The 17153-nt window shown below is 49.1% G+C and overlaps 1 protein-coding gene across 1 annotated transcript in view; it reads left to right on the plus strand.

Moving 5' to 3' along the window:
* The first annotated feature begins 286 nt into the window (after positions 1-286).
* LOC147692002 (putative palmitoyltransferase ZDHHC24) overlaps positions 287-17153 on the plus strand; it is a 276526-nt gene continuing 259659 nt past the window's right edge. The window contains exon 1 of the mRNA XM_086936714.1: positions 287-390. The gene's annotated coding sequence lies outside the window, so the exon portion shown is untranslated. The remainder of the gene's footprint in view (positions 391-17153) is intronic.

The raw sequence follows: 17153 nt of genomic DNA on the forward strand, positions 1-17153 counted from the left end.
GTGGCCTTCCACTGGTTTTAATCCCCATTGGCTACGCAAGTCTTTTTTGGCTTCTTTCTGAAAGATGCTCCTGTTCTTTTTCATTGCGAATAAAGGCCTGGGAAATGGACATTCCAAATTGTCAAGTAAAAGCCAATTTCTTAGCCCTATTTGTTTAAATTTAGTTGTGTCCGATCAAAATGTTGAAACACACACCAATCTCTCCAATGGTGGTTTGATCTTTTTTTCTAACAATGTTTCCCGTGGTGTAAACCACGCTCGTTTCCTTGCGTGTTTTAACATTTTCTGCGGATAACCTCTGGCTGACATCTGATCACAAAAGTTACCTGCATATTGGTCAGTCTTTTTTTGTGGAACAATTTCTACGAATGCGTAGCAGTTGGCCATAAGGTAAGTTGTCTTTTAAAGTCTTACGGTGTACACTATTATAGTGTAGAATTGTGTTCTTGTCAGTTGCTTTTTCATGTAATGACACTATTAGCATCTTTTCTTTTGGACAACTTCTACGTCCTTTCAGAGGGCTACCTCGTTGTCCTAGATCCTAGAGAACGAAGCTGAGATCACGGACCTCAACAACGAGATCAACTGTTTCTTCAGAGAAAACTAACACTTGGTTGATTCTGAGAATTCAAATAATCAAAAAAAGTCTGAAAAAATGGTGAAATTAAGAGAGACCTCCAATTTCTGGGTGACAAAATTAAAAATAGAATTTATTATACAGACATTCTAATATCAAATCCCTCCTACAAGACATAACAAAGTTAAAGTATTCATTGAACTCTATAGTCAGTAAAATAGCTTACCTTGAAGTCCACGGCCAAACATTTTGTCAATTGTTATGTAATGGAGCCGGTAAACTTTTAGCATCCACGTTCAAATTTAGCAACACCAACAACACGCAAATTACTCACATTACGGACAAGGAGGGTTCAAAAAAATTCCCCAACAAGGAGATTCACTACGTTTTCAGAGACTTCTATGAAAAATTGTATACTCCACAAAAGGCGTGTTTTAAATTGACTTGTCAAGAGTTCCTCAATCTTCTCCCCATGTCCACAGTGTATGAAGAAGAAAAATCGTATTTGGGTACACCAATTGAAGCTGATGAGATTATTAAAGCAATTAAGGCTACTCAGTCAGGGAAAGCTCCTGGCACCGATGGCTACCCCATCACCTTCTATAAGACTTTCACTTCCTTGATCCTCGAGAATCTTAAAAATATGTTCGAGGCATATGAGCTGCAGATTGCACACTATGCATAGATTGCCACCTAGTGTTGGGCCCGGATGTTTGCAGTTTGTTGTTGTCCTGAAAAGTTCTTTGGAAGTCACGAGTTAGGTGACTCCTCCTTTGGACCACATTGCGCATGGGCATCGGCTCCATCCCCAGGTTGTTTTTTTCCGCCATCGGGCTCGGATGTGTTTCCTGCGCTCCGGTTTGGAACCGAATTTCCTTCGGCGTGCAATCCTCACCCAGTTCGACGGTATTGTTTTGATCGCGCTTCACATCGACGCAATTCTCTACCACTTCAAAGTCTTCGATTTCCGGTCGTCGACGAAGACCTTCGGGCCTACCTAGGTCTCACTTTCTGGCTCATGGAAAGGACGCCATTCAAAAAGTGTCCTCAATGTGGGTCGAAGTTTTCCCACACCTACCTACATGAGGTGTGCAACCTTTGCCTTTCACCGGAGCACAAGGCCAAAGACTATTCGGCGTGTGCCTCCTTCCACTCCCAAGAAGACCTTTCAGGACCGACGAGCTAGAAGAACTATGGCTCGCTCGCCCGCTTCGATTCCCGACGACCTCTTCGAAGAGGCGTCCACGTGCCAGAACACCAGCACGCCGAGGAGAGTATTGGAACCTCAGATGCCGAAGACTCCGACGTCGAGGAAGTCACTCCAGCTCAACGGGTCGTAAGTAAGACCGTCGACCCCACCCCTTCCTCGACACCCTCAAAAAAGGCTTCCGTCACACTCTCACCTTCGGGCTCGGGTGCACACCGAGAGACTGCTTCCAATGCCCTGCTTTCGGGCCCGGCAAAGAAGCCCATTAAGCCTTCAGCCGGCTCGAGCTCGAGCCAGCCTATTTCCGGTGCCGATCCAGTACCGACACCGAAGAAAAAGCCATCTTCCTTTTCCACGTCGACCGTTGCTTCGACACCCAAGCACACTGCGCAGAAGACTGGCAGCGGTTCATCGATGCCGAAACCGCACTAGGAGCCGAGTAAAAAAAATCAACCAAAGCTCCAGATTCACACGCATCGGTGCCGAAAAAACCCTCGGAACCGAAAAAACAGGTCCCCTTAAAAGACACTTCGAAAGGGCACACTCCTAAGCCAGCTACCGACTCGGTGCCTAAAAAGCCTTCGGAGCCGAAAATTTCGACGCCAAAGGATCTGCCCTGCTCACAGGAACTTTTTACACCGGATCCACAGCAAAAAACTCTTGTAAAGGATCCTAAAACTGGACAATTGACTCTCAGCTCCAAGAAGAGACCACTTGAGGCAACAGCACATCCTTCCCCTGCAAAGAGAGACATTGCAACCTCTCCATTAAGGATCCCTTCTCCACCACCTCCCCATACTGTTCCTCCTCCTACACCACCTCCACCACATCATTCACCTACACCATCTCCTAATCCAGACGATGATGTACACACAGATTCGGATTATGAAGGTGGGGGTGCACATTACCCAGCACAGACTAATAGTCCCCCTCAGTCACCTAATCCATGGGATGATTACAACACCCCTGATGTGCCTTACGTCCCACACGATGATGTATACCCTTCCAGGCCTTCCCCTCCAGAGGACACCATAGGTTTTAACCTACTAGTCCAAAGGGCTGCACAATATCATGGGGTGGACTTTCACACCGATGCAGTGGAGGAAGACTTCCTATTAGACACTTTTGACATCACACAAAGGTCTACTGCCATTTTACCAATGCTCAAGGATGTTATCAAGCACGCAGCAGAGGTTTTTAAAGACCCCGTCAGAGCTAGGGTCATCAATCCTCGCATTGAGAAAAAATAAAAAGCTGCCCCTGCAGATCCAGTTTATAGTAAAGGCCCAGCACAATTGGATTCTTTAGTGGTGTTCAATGCACGTAAACATGCTAATTCCCAAACAACAGGTGAAGCCTCACCACTGGACAAAGAATCTAAGCTCCTTGACGCCTCCGGCAAAAGAACCGCGGCACAAGCAGCTAACATCTGGCGCATTGCCAACACCCAAGCGTGGCTGGCAAGATATGACAGGGCACATTATGATGAACTAGAGTCCATAATGCAGCACCTACCAGATAAATATAAAAACAGAGCTAACAAACTTATACAAGAAGGTAAAAAATATTACTAATACCTCCATTCTTTGTGCCCTGGACGCCGCAGATACTGCCTCAAGGGCAATCAATACCAGCACCTTACTACGTAGACATGCCTGGCTACATATTTCAGGTTTTAAACCTGAGGTACAAAAACTCCACTCTAATCAGCCATTTGATGAGACACATTTATTTGGCCCAAATGTTGACGTGTCTTTAGAAAAAATTAAAAAAGACACTGACACAGCAAAATCTATGGGAGACTTGCAGCAGCAAGCTCCCAGACGTTCTTTTCGTCCATCATACAGAGGCAACACAAGAGGCTACTCCTCAGAAAGTCCCTCCTCTTCCTACAAACCCCCTAGCCAATCCACATTCACTAAGGGCTACCAAAGAGGGGATTACAGGGGTAACAACAACAAAGGCAGAGGCAAAAACAACACCTCCCGCTCTGTCTTTACCCCTACCCAATGGCTTTCCTCCCCTTCCCCCCCAACATTCCACTACTGTGGGGGAAGACTCCAAAAATTCCTGCCTGCCTGGATCAACATCACATCAGACAGGTGGGTGCAACAAATTATTCAGTCAGGTTACTGTCTAGAACTAACATCTACCCCCCCAAACATACCACCCAAACAGCGTCCAATGTCACAAGAACATCTATCACTGTTAAAGCAAGAAGAAGTATCTCTGCTTGAAAAAAGTGCAATAGAACTAGTTCCTCTGCACCAGCAAAATAAGGGGGTTTACTCTCTATACTTTCTAATTCCAAAGAAGGACGGCTCTCTAAGGCCTCTTTTAGACCTCAGACCGCTAAACCTATACATACAATTAGACCATTTGCACATGGTCACACACCAGCAAGTGCTTCCATTCTTGTTACAAGACGACTTCCTGGCTACTCTAGACCTCAAGGACGCTAACTTCCACATTCCCATTTACAAAGCTCCCAGGAAGTATCTCAGATTTGTAATAGACGGGCAGCACTATCAATTCAAAGTACTCCCATTCGGAGTCACAACAGTACCAAGGGTGTTCACCAAGTGCTTGGCAGTGGTGGCAGCACATCTACGAAGACAGCACATCTATGTCTTCCCGTACCTCTACGACTGGCTCATACAAGCCAGCTCACACAGTCAATGCGGAAAACACACTCATGCCAACCATCCAGCTGCTCCACAATTTGGGGTTCACAATAAACCACACCAAGTCTCATCTACAGCCATCCAAAGTACAACAGTACCTGGGTGCCACAATAAACACCTCAACAGCTCTAGCTTATCCCACTCCAGCAAGGATAGCCAGCATGCAAACTCTCCTAACAAAGTTTCAGCTACAACATTCCCTCCCAGCACGAGTGTTCATGCAACTCATAGGGATGATGGCCTCTTGCATCTTCATAGTACCCCATGCAAGACTTCAAATGCGTCCGCTACAAGAGTGCTTATCACGTCAATGGAACCAGGCTCAAGGTCAATTAACAGACCTAGTGTTAGTAGACGATCGAACTCATCACTCTCTGCAGTGGTGGAACACCAAAAACCTTTCCAAGGGAAAACCGTTGCTAGAGCCAGTCCCCCTGATAATCCTAACTGCGGACGCATCGCTCTCCGGCTGGGGAGCCCACCTTACTCCATATCAATCATCTGGAGTTATTAGCAGTATTCCTAGCACTAAAAGCTTTCCAGAAGCAAGTAGCAAACAACGCTGTGTTAGTCCGCACAGACAACATGACAGCAATGTATTACATACAGAAGCAAGGATGCACGCACTCCTTGCAACTATCTCAACTAGCACAGGATATATGGAAGTGGGCTATACCTCGGAACATATTCCTGCTAGCCCAACATGTCCCAGGAGTACAAAATACTATAGCGGATCTGTTAAATCGTCAAACAAAACAGACCCATGAGTGGGAACTTCATATACAAGTTCTTCAGCCATTCTTTCAGATGTGGGGACAACCTCAGATAGACCTATTTGCCACCCACGAAAACGCAAAATGCCCAAGCATCGCCGCCAGATATCCACACCCACTGTCCAAAGGCAATGCGATATGGATGAATTGGTCAAACAGATTTGCGTACGCTTTTTCACCTCTACCACTCATGCCACTAGTAGTACGCAAACTACAGCAGCATTCTCTGACCCTCATCCTAGTTGCTCCAACGTGGGCCAGACAACTGTGGACACCATACTGCTACAACTGTCTGTAGTACCACACCAAAAATTGCACCTGTCTCCATACCTCTTAACACAGAACCATGGAGGGATCAGACACCCGGACCCAGCTCAGCTCAACCTTGCGATCTGGCTCCTGAAGTCCTAGAATTTGGGTATCTATACCTTCCTCCAGACTGCATGAATGCCATTAAAGAAGCTAGACGTCCTACCACTAGGGCATGTTATGCAGCCAAGTGGAAACGATTTGTAATATATTGTTATAACAAGAATATCAATCCCTTAAATGTGGCCATTCAACACATCATAGGTTACTTACTGCATCTTCAAAGATGTAACTTAGCCTATATGTCTATCAGACTACATCTTGCTGCAATAGCAGCTTATCGTCAAAACAGACAACATTTATCTCTGTTCAGAGTGCCTGCCATTAAAGCCTTTATGGAATGCCTTAAAAGAATAATTCCTCCCAGAGTACCACCTTTACCTGTATGGAATTTAAACGTTGTTCTCACACGGCTAATGGGGCCTCCCTTCGAATCCCTACACAGATGTGAATTACTATTTTTAACATGGAAAGTTGCGTTCCTTGTAGCTATTACTTCTCTGCGCAGAGTTAGTGAACTACAAGCACTAACAATTCAAGAACCCTTTTTGCAAATGCATCAAAATAAGGTTGTTCTGCGTACTAATCCGAAATTCCTGCCTAAAGTCATTTCTCCATTCCATCTCAATCAATCTGTGGAAGTGCCCGTTTTCTTCTCGCAACCACAATCAGTAGCAGAAAGAGCTCTTCACACATTAGATGTCAAAAGAGCGTTGCTATACTACATAGAAAGGACACAACCCTTTTGTAAGACAAAACAACTTTTGTGTCTTTCTTACCACCACACAAGGGTAATCCCATTTCAAAATCTGGGATAGCTAGATGGATTGTCAAATGCATACAGATTTGTTACCACAAAGCTAATCGTACGCTATCTATTCCACCTAAAGCCCACTCTATCAGAAAGAAAGGGTCTTCAATGGCATTTTTAGGGAACATTCCCTAGATGACATCTGCAGAGCAGATACATGATCTACACCACACACATTCACAAAACACTATTGTGTAGATGTGCAAACAAAACAACAAGCTAATGTGGGCCAGGCTGTTCTCAAAACATTATTCCAAACTACTGCAACCGATAGGGGTTGTCGCCGCTAAGAGTGGGTACTGCTACACAAACTATGCATAGTGTGCAATCTGCAGCTCCTATGCCTTGAACGGAAAATGCTACTTACCAGTATGCATCTGTTCTTGGCATGTAGAGCCGCAGGTTTGCACATGCCCACCCGCCTCCCCGGCTACCCTTTTCTGTTCCAGTATTATCTTAATTAGATACAAATTACATGGACATTCTTCCTGTACTTGCAAAGCTCCATCATTTCCCTAATGGCAAAAAACTATCTGGGGATGGAGCCGATGCCCATGCGCAATGTGGTTTAAAGGAGGAGTCACTTAACTCGTGACTTCCAAAGAACTTTTCAGGACAACAACAAACTGCAAACATGCGGGCCCAACACTAGGTGGCGATCTATGCATAGTGTGCAACTCTGCAGCTCTATATGCCAAGAACAGATGCATACTGGTAAGTAGCATTTTCCTTTTGATTGTTATGCTTTTTTGGGCAAGGTTCAGGAACGGCCGCTGAGGCTACCATAGTGCTTATTCCCAAGGAGGGGGAGGATCATTCGGACCCAAAAAACGTCCGCCCCTTCTCTATTGAATATGAAGGCAAAAATCTTCTGCCCCATCTCTTTATTGAAAATGGAGGCAAAAATCCTCGTGAAAATCCTATCAAATAGATTGGAAAGTCACATTCCCAAAGGTAGCCATAATTCACAGATAGGCTTTGTAAAGGGTAGGCTTACAAGGGATAACATTAGCACTTTCTGCCAGATTCTACAGAAAGCTCGACTTTCTTAGAGGTCAACTACGGCAATTGCTCTTGACGTGGGGTAGGCATTTGACAAGTTGTCCTAACCTTTTTTACACGCTGTTGCATAACCTCAGGAACTCTTTCATCAACATGGTCCTTGCGCTTTATGCCAACCCCAAACCTAAAATTAGAATTAATGGCACGATCTCCCCTTATTTTGACCTCCACCAACCAACAAGACAAGGATGCCCTTTCTCACCCTTACTTTTTCTTCTATCCATTGACCCATTACAGAGTTTGTAATGCAGACTCGGGAATCAAAGGCCTCCACTTCGAAGCACTCAAGTTTAAAATGGCTGCATCATTTTTTTCGAACACGTTGAATCAGCAATCCCTTCTATAGTAAACATTATCCGTGAGTTTTCAAAAGTCTCTGGCTACACCCTCAAGTAAGACAAAACAGAGGTGTTCCCCTTAAATCCACTTTGCTTCCCTTCCCATCTGGGTGACTCAGGCCTTAAGTGACAACCCTCTTGCATCACATATCTGGGGATCTGGTTTTGCAGGGACCTCACGGATAGTGTACTTTTTAATGAGTCTTGCACTATCACCAAAGTTTGGGATCTTCTAAGGGCCTGGTCACTCAAATATAACTCCTGGTTGGGTTATGATGATTACCCCAATGGTACATTTTCTGTCATTCATGCTCCCCTTAAAACTTTCCCCCTCTTTCTCCCAAGAGCTTGACAAACTCCCCTCTAGATTTCTATTGAGCTACAAGAGGGAGGGCAAGGATTTCCTACAAATCTCTCAGGAAGCCACCCACATTAGGGGGCTTTAGTCTCCCGAACTGAAACCTATACCAATCAGCCTTCATAGCAACCCAAGGGGCGACATGGTTTGTACCAGATTCTCATAACACTCCACCACGGGTGTATATTAAACGTGAACTGTGCTCCCCGTTTAACACATCCCTGTTTAACACATCCTCCTTTATCACAATTTCTAAATTCACTGTTTTACACAGTGTATTCTCTCTGATGCGGCCAGTGCGTTGGAAATCCTTGACAGACAACTTGTCAAACTTATCCATAAGACCAGATGGGCATCATTATGGCTCAATCCGAAACTCATCACTGATATCGACCCTAGCACTGCATCTCAGTGGGCCTCCAAAGGTATCAGACTAGTTAGAGAACTTTACGATACTAATCATGATCCACACCCTTTTTCAGCCCCATCTAGAAAATACAATCTCAATGACATGGACTTCTATACGTTTTAAAAATTAAAGATTATCTAAATTAGATCTCCCTATACACTCTGTCTTAGTCACGCACCTTTCCCTCTTGCAACGTTCAGGACTTATAGCATCCAAAATCTACAAATTGCTGTCTGATCCTCATTCCTCGCAGCACTCAATTACCTGTTTCAAGTGGTCAAAATATTTCGACAAGGAGGTCTTCCAACACATCTCTCCCGATAACTTGGCATTTGATCCGAAAATTCTCTTTGTGTAATAAAATTGCTCCATCTCTCACTCAATCGAAATTCTTCAGAATGAATCTCTTACATTGGACCCCCGCTCACCTACACAAACTAAATCTATGAGATAATTTCACCTGTTGGAATTGCAATTTAGATCCTGGAGATTACCAACACGTTCTTGAAGTGCGAATTGTTAGACTCATATTAGGTTCCTATACAGAGGCATTTGTCAATAATCTTTAATATACCAATCAACATCTTGTTTCCCTTGATTATTCTGGGCCCCTGGGCTGCACCATCACCTCTGCCCCTTGATACTATTGGTTTGGCGCTGCTGGACTTACTCTTAACAACTGCAGTCAAAGTTAGACTTACATAATGGAAATCTTTTCTACACCTATCAATGCCACACCTGGTAAGCTTGGGTGGCATATCTTCGAGGAGCACATACACTCCTCTTGGTAAAGCAATATGCACCTCCAATTGCTAGCACTGTATGGTGCTCCTTAAATTGTTACATGGAACTAAGCTCTCAGGGTCTGGCGCCTCAACATCCTTTTGGGTCTCTCCCTTAGGTTTTGATATTATGTAGATGAAGCAGATATCCCAACACACCACAACCCCCCCTCCCTCCCTCTCCTACCCTCCTCCTCCCCCACTCCTTTCTTTTTCCTCCCCGGTATATCTTAGCTAACAGAGTATACATACTTTGGCGCACATTGTGGTACTGTACCTCACAATTGATTTAAGGCTACAAATGTCACAATACCCTTTGGGCCTTCACATTGTACTCTGCAGTAATCATATGACCGGGTCGAACCATATATTTTGCATTATTATGCCTAATCTTTTTTCTGACATCCAAATGCGACTACTGTCATATGGTATTCAGTATGTTGTCATGTGCCCTATATACCTCTTCATTCTTGATTGTATCACATTATAATTCAATTGTATACCCTTTTTCTCAAATAATATAAAATATTTTAACACACATTTAAAAAAAAAAGAATACAAACCTCTTTTGATTGGAAACATTCGATTTTTTTTTTGTCAAATGTTTTATTAGCAGTTTTTTGGAAACATTACAAGAATGAATATCACATTGCATTGGACATTTTCGCAGTTGCAGCACAGTAATTGTGTATGCCAGGCACGCTTTGATGGGCCTAGCAGTTTGTACTAATGGGGTACACCAACCATAAGTGGTATCAGAAGGGGAATAAGTGGTATCAGAAGGGGAAATACCCACCCAGTACTGGCTAAACACATGCTTTCAGGGCGCCTGCCCTAGAATGAGTCCATGACTGTCCACACGCTAAGTCCCCGTGTAATAGCATAGTTGGGGGATTAATCTTCCCAGAACCAATTTTGTGCGCAAGATAGACTTTTATATAACAATTGGAACCAAACATTGAAAGAAAACAAAGTACAATTGCAGCATCTATTGGTCTCTCCTTCCTCTCCCCCTCCTGGGCAGCCCTCCCCGCACTTGCCCATTCCCTAGTCCTAGCTAAATTACACACCTGAAGCCCATGCGCCCCCAGTAATCATGTTCAGTATCTAAGTGAAGTGTCGAACTGGAGATCATCCCAGCCTACACCCCCCCATCCCCTCAAGGGCACCACTAAGTCCTCCGCCTCTCCTGCGCCCCTAGCCCCCCATCTTGCTGCAAAGCGCCAAGCATGCACTCCCAGCGCTCCGCCATTGGTTCCTTCCGGAGTCCCACTGTTTCCTCCCTACGTATGGCCGTCCACTCCGCCCTGGCCCATGCCTGAAGGGAGAAGGTCCATGCCTGGACACTTGGTGGGTCGCTCGCCTTCCAGCACCTCGTAATGAGACGCGTAGCCACCACTAATCCCAGGTCTAAGAAGCGAGAGGGCGCCTTATCTTTAGGTGGTCTTTTAAATTGATGCAATATGCATTCCGGCCACTCCAGGGGTATAGTACGCCCAGTGCATCTGCGTAACAGCTCACCGATCACACCCCAGTAGGAGCCCAACCTGGGACAGCTCCATAGGATTTGGAGGATCCCTGCATCTAGTTCTCCGCATCTAGGGCAGGATGCCTCCGCGCAGTGGAAATATAAGCGCTGGCGTAAGGTAGGCTCTGTGAACAACATAAAGTTGTATTTGCGGAAACGCAGATTTCTGGGGATGCGCACCGGGCTTTTGAGTTTTCTGTCCCATTCCTTGTCAGACATTGGCCTGCCCATATCCTGCTCCGCTCCCATTTGTCCCTGAGTGGGGTCAAGCTAGTCCCTTTTGCACCCTTAACGATCCCGCAAACCACCGTACCAGGTGCCTTCCCCTTCCCATGACATGTAGATATTGTATGGTTAAATGTTGTGCGGGCTCCGAGGTCATGTCTCCCAATTTGGCTGTCATCTTTGCCACTATGGATCTGTGTAGTAGGAACCCCCGGGAGGGAGTCCGTCCCCCGAGACCAGCGTCTCATACGGCACCATCTCCCCGTCTCGATAGAGGTCTCCCAATGTCTGTACATCCGCCTCTTTCAAGTGGTCCAACATGGGTCGCGCAAGAACTCCGTCGCCTCCCAGAAAAGCCTCCAGAGGCACCGCATGCGCATATGTGAGTACTCTTTGGGTAAGAAAGAGGGCTCTGCGAAAGCACTTGTATGCCACCGCCAGCAGCACCGGAGTGGGCCTCACAGGTGCCGCCAGTGGGTGGAAAAGCTTAGTGATTCGCTCTAACGGGTACGGCGGCTCCATTGTGGCGGTGTTTTCCCTGCCTCTGTTTGCCAGCCAGTAGGCAATCCACTGGAGTTGCACCGCTAAGTAATAATGCTCAAAACAGGGAGCAGCCAACCCGCCACTATCCATTGGTAGGAACAACTTCGCAAGCGCCAGCCGGTGCCGGGACGTGCCCCAAATGAAGTCCCGTAGCATCACATTGAGCAACGAAAAGAAGGAGGGTGGCACATAAAGAGGCAAGTTGACAAAATAATACAGGAGTCTGGGGAGCAAAACCATTTTAGCCAGGGCCACCCTACCCGTCGTGGTCAGCGGAAGGGTAGTCCAGAAACGCATCTGTGATGGAAGCGCTGCCACTGCTCTACCCAGGATGTCGTCGAAAAGGTTAGCTGACTGCCTATAGACCTATATCCCAAGATACCTGAAGGTGTCAGCCTTCCATTGGACCCTCGTGTCTCCAAGACAGTACCCCGGGTCTTCTACCTCTGCACTGAAGGCATAAAGACAGGACTTGCCCGCGTTTACTCTAAGCCCGGCCAGCCTCCCCGGCACGCACGTCACATCTTTAACGAACACGAGCAGGTTGTCTGCATAGAGCGAGACCTGGTGACTCTCGTCTCCCATTGGGATCCCCGCTCCCAGCGTCTGCCGCAGTGTCGCCGCCAACGGCTCCACCGCCAGTGCGAACAGCAGCGGGGACAGAGGACACCCCTGACGGGTGCCCCGGCCCACCGCCACCGACTCCGAGATATATGGGATCAGTCTCACCCGAACCTCAGGGTTCGTGTAGAGGAGCTGGACCGCCTGCAGGAAACCCTCACCCAGATCGTAGCCCGAGAGCACCTCAGCTAGGTACCTCCATTCCAGGCAGTCAAAGGCCTTTTCCACGTCTATTATCAGGCACCCCTCCCTGGGCCATTCACTTGTAGCCTCAGTCTCCACCCTAAACAACCTCCGGAGGTTCAAAGATGTAGATCTCTCCGGCACAAACCTGTTCTGATCGGGGTGCACAAGGTGGGGGACCACTGCCACGAGCCGCTCTGCAAGAATTTTCGCGAAAATGTTAGTCTGCATTGAGCATTGCTAGCGGTCTATACTAGCCTAAAGCAGTGTGGTCCCTGCCCGGCTTAGGTAAGGAGACTAGAAATGCTTCCCGCATGGTCGGGGGGAACGAGCCTTCGTCTATGGCTTCGTTAAACAGCCGAAGGAGTAGGGGTGCCAAGATGTCCCTGTTTGCCTTATAATATTCCACGGGCAGGCCATCCGGCCCAGGGGTTTTGCCAGTCGCCATGTCCCCTATTGCATCTCCCACTTCTTCCAGTGTAAATGGAGCGTTGAGCTCGCCCCTATGGCCCTCAGATGCCTCGGGTAAGACAAGAGCATCCAGGACATACCAGGGGCCTGTGCCTCGAGACCGGTATAATTGCTTATAATGTTCGGTCAGAGCACGGTGGATTACTTTCTGAGTGTATACCATCTCCCCCCCTCAGTGCGCAGCCACCTATAGAGTTTTGACGCCCTTCGCTTTGCACCAACCAGGCCAAAAACCGGCCAGCTCTGTCCGCCTTGTCCTGGCCGTATGTGCCGTGTAATTATGACAGCGACGCGTGCTTTGTGCGAAGTTCACCGAGCGCGCGCGAGTGCTCCCCTGATCTCTCACCCTCCCTTTCGTATCGGAGGAGCTCTAACTCCAAGTCCGTCAGGGTAGCTGATAACTTTTTCCGTATGTTCCATGTGGCCCCCATTCAGTGCCCGCGAATAGCTGCTTTATGTGCCTCCCACTTTACCAGTGTGTTGCTCGCCGTCCCGCCATTGATCTGAAAGTAAGTTAAGATAGCTATGCCTAGCGAGGATCGGAACTCGCGGTCTTCAAGCGCGGCAGGCTGCAGCCCTCACGTGGATACTGCCTTCCAGCTGACCCTGAACCACAGGGGGTTGTGATCGGAGTGCGTTCTTCCTAGGTATTCTGTTTTGACGAGGATCGGGAGCAGTGATTGGGTGCCTATTATTCTATCCAGGCAGGCGTGCAGGTCATGGACCGGGGAATAGGAGTAGATTCTGTCTGTGGGGTGCTGCACGCGCCAGAGGTCACATACCCCCCAATGTGTGAGCCAATCCCTAAACGCTTGCGCGGTAGTTGTCACTGTCGCAGTTCGAAAGGGAGGGAAGGACCTGTCTAAGTGCGTGTCCAGTATCATATTGAAATCCCCCCAAAGCAGCTAGGGCAGTCCAGCGTATGGGTGAAAGATGTGATTCAAACCCTCTAAGTAGGAAGGCTGCTCTGTTTTCGGGGCATAGAGGGAGCCCAACAGGATTTCCTGGCCATTCAGTCGCCCCCGCACCAACGTGTACCTGCCCGCAGGATCCACCAACACGTCTGTACAGGTAAATGGGTCACCCGCCCTTATCCAGATCGGCGTACCACGAGCGTGTGCAGAGAAAGTTGTACCAAATATCTGGCCCCTCCAACGCCTGCGTAACTTTTCTATCTCGACCAAGGTCATATGTGTCTCCTGGAGAAGGGCTATCCCCACCCCATGACGTTGTAGGTAGGAAAACACTGAATAACGACGAGCGGTGGTGTGCATGCCGCGAATGTTCCAGGACATTATGTTAGTTTGTGTCATGTGACAGATCTGTTCGCACTCGCTTCGGGCCAGGAGAACGCCTCACGAGGGGTCTTGGAATGCCTGTGTGGGAAGAAAGACCAGTGTACTGCATTGGAATCATGTGAACGGTCACAAACAATATAACAAGAAGGGCGCTTCCCCGGTAGGGCATACGTCCAAACAGTAACAAAATCCACCTCACCTTAGTGGGCTTGACTCAGCGTGTTTGCTGATTGGGTGCGTGTGCTGCCAACAATCCCATTACTCTGTACCCCTAACACCTATCGCCTGGGATTGCGGAGGGTGCCACCGAACGCCCGATACCCACAACCGCACCTGGGCGGCACGTGGCACCCGCAGGGGAGATCTTCAAATAATTAAAGTCAGCGCCTGGTAGACTCAGCCCCGGAGCTATACCCTCCGCCCCACAGCCCGTCAGGATTACATAGCCTTACAGAAATACATAAGGGAAAGCAAGCATAACTTAATAATATCTCTTCCTTGCGCCCAGCACATGTATAATGCAATGAAGCATCACTAGTAACTCTCGAGCTAACAGCAAGACCCTGTCTTTCACTTTCACCCCAAATCACATCACATAAGAAGGTCAGCTGTCTGTGGTGTCACCACAGGCATGGCTACGTCGTCAGAGAGTACAGTTGAAGGGGATGATGGGCTGCTCATATCTGGCTCACTGCGTGCCTGCAAGTTCTGTCGGTCCGCGCCGTGTAGTGCTCCCATATTCACAACCGCTTCGAGAGCTTCCTGCAGCTCAAGCCGCTTTTCCTCCGGACTGCGCTCTGCTGGGCCGATGCCCTGGCCACGACGGGCTCCTCGTTTCCTGCGTTTTCTCGATCTTTGCACCTGCCATTCACCGCCCCCCTCCGCAGTCTCTGGCCGTGCGCCCTTCCATTGCCCCGTTTCCTCCAGCCAGTCCCATACATCCGACAGCGCGTCGAAGAAGCGGGCCCCATCTTTGGTGATCACTGAGCCGAGAGGGGAACAGCGAGGAATGCGACAGTCCCAGGTCCCGCAACTTCTTCTTCACCGCCAGGTATGTGCTCCTCCGCCTCTGCACTGTTGCCGTGTATTCAGGGAAGAACATCACACAGCTGTTTCCCACCGTTAGGGTGTCCATCTTCCTTGTTTCGCGCAGCACCATATCCCAATCACGGTAATTGAGCAGCTTGAAGAGGAATGGCCGAAGTCGGGCTCCAGGTCGAGGCTTCTGCGCCGGCACCCTGTGCGCTCTTTCCACAGCAAAGTTTGGGGACAACACCTCCGAGGGCTGGAGGTCTCTCAGCCAAGACTCGGTATACCGCTCCGGGTCCTTCCCTTCTTCGCCTTCTGGAAGCCCAACCACTCGAACATTGTTGCGCTGGGAGCGCCCTTCTGCATCTTCCACACGATCCTCCAGCACATGCACCCGGTCAAGAATGCCCTGAAGCGCCGAGGTGTGTTGATGCACCACCGGCTGCAACTCCTGGAACCACTGGCGCTGCACAGTGACTGTGTCCACCAATTTGCGGTGGTCGGCGTGAAGTAATGTGAAATCTGACATTACCTTATCGATTTGGGTCTCAAGTGATGTCTTCGTCAGCTCCAGGGTGTTGCCAATGCGCTCCACTGCCGCCAGTACAGAATCCATTTTGGCCGCAAGGGCCGCTGCCGGACCCAGATTGTCGCCTTGTGAGCCATGCGGTTGACCCGGTCCCTCTGCGACCTGCTGGTTCTGCAGGGTTTATCCCTTAGCCTGCCCATCGTGAGCTGCTGCGCAGACGGCATCCACACCTGCTGACAGCCGCCCGACCTCCAGCGCCCGGCCCCAATCCAGGTTACCACGAGGAGGGCACCTCTTCCAGCCCAGCGCCGGCAGTCGCCACCGGGGAGACACCAATCCAGTCCAAATGCCAACGCAGTGGAGGCCCCAGCGCCTAACAGTCCGCACTCACCCCCTGGTGTCTCCGGTAGCAGACCAACCAGCACCACACACTCCAGCGGGGATGCGTTCCCTCGCTCCAGTAGTCCAGCGGCGATTGATTACCTTTATGTCTCCTCTATAACTCCCAGTAGCATAGGGCACAGCGCCACTGCAGCGAAATCCAGCATGCTTTACCCAGACCTGAATTCCCAATGCCGTTCCCAGGCACGGCGCTGGGCTCAGTTCAATGGCAGCCGTCCCAGGAACAACACCAGGCAAGCTGACACCAACAGCAGCAAAAGTGGTGCCAATAGCGACAACAAAATGGCATCCAGGACTCGCTGTACCTGGCTGCAGGCGCACAGTCTTGTTACCACAGTCACGGCCTGAGTATAGTAAAAGCGGCCACCCAATCAACTTTGGTCAGCACCCAGCACTGCAGCTCGCGCCAACATCACTGTCCTCTCGTGGGGCAGCTTCTATCCAGGCGTGGCATATGTGTCTGCCAAATCTCAGCCCCCGCCAGCCGGCGTCAGCCCCACATTCACTTTCAGTAATGGCCGGACACTCACCACAGCCCACAAGAATGGCGTGCTTGCGTAGTCCCAGTTGGCTCCTGCACAGCTGTCACCGAACACAGGTGTTCCCAATTGCTGCACCTCAGTGATCCCAACAGCAGGGGCCCCAGCGACACATCCAGCAAAAGTCACACACTCCACAGGGCCCCAGTCGCCTGCCGTCTTCTCCCCGCAGGATGTTGAACACACTCCAGGCGCAGGGGACCAGAATGGCTCTCTCAGCTCCTCCAAAATGGCGCTCGGCGCTCAAGGCGCAGCCTGAGGGCGCAAAACTCAATCCAGTGGGGCTGCCCGGCTGCCTTGAATCACGGGCATCCAGCCCGCGCGGCGCCAACCAGTCCGGGGATCTGTCTAGGGCGGTGTTACTTGAGCCCCGTAGGTCTACTGTTCCTGGGCAGACACCACCAGCCGCCTCCTG

This window comes from Lissotriton vulgaris, chromosome 9, assembly GCF_964263255.1.
Source record: "Lissotriton vulgaris chromosome 9, aLisVul1.2, whole genome shotgun sequence".
Taxonomy (NCBI): Eukaryota; Metazoa; Chordata; class Amphibia; order Caudata; family Salamandridae; genus Lissotriton; species Lissotriton vulgaris.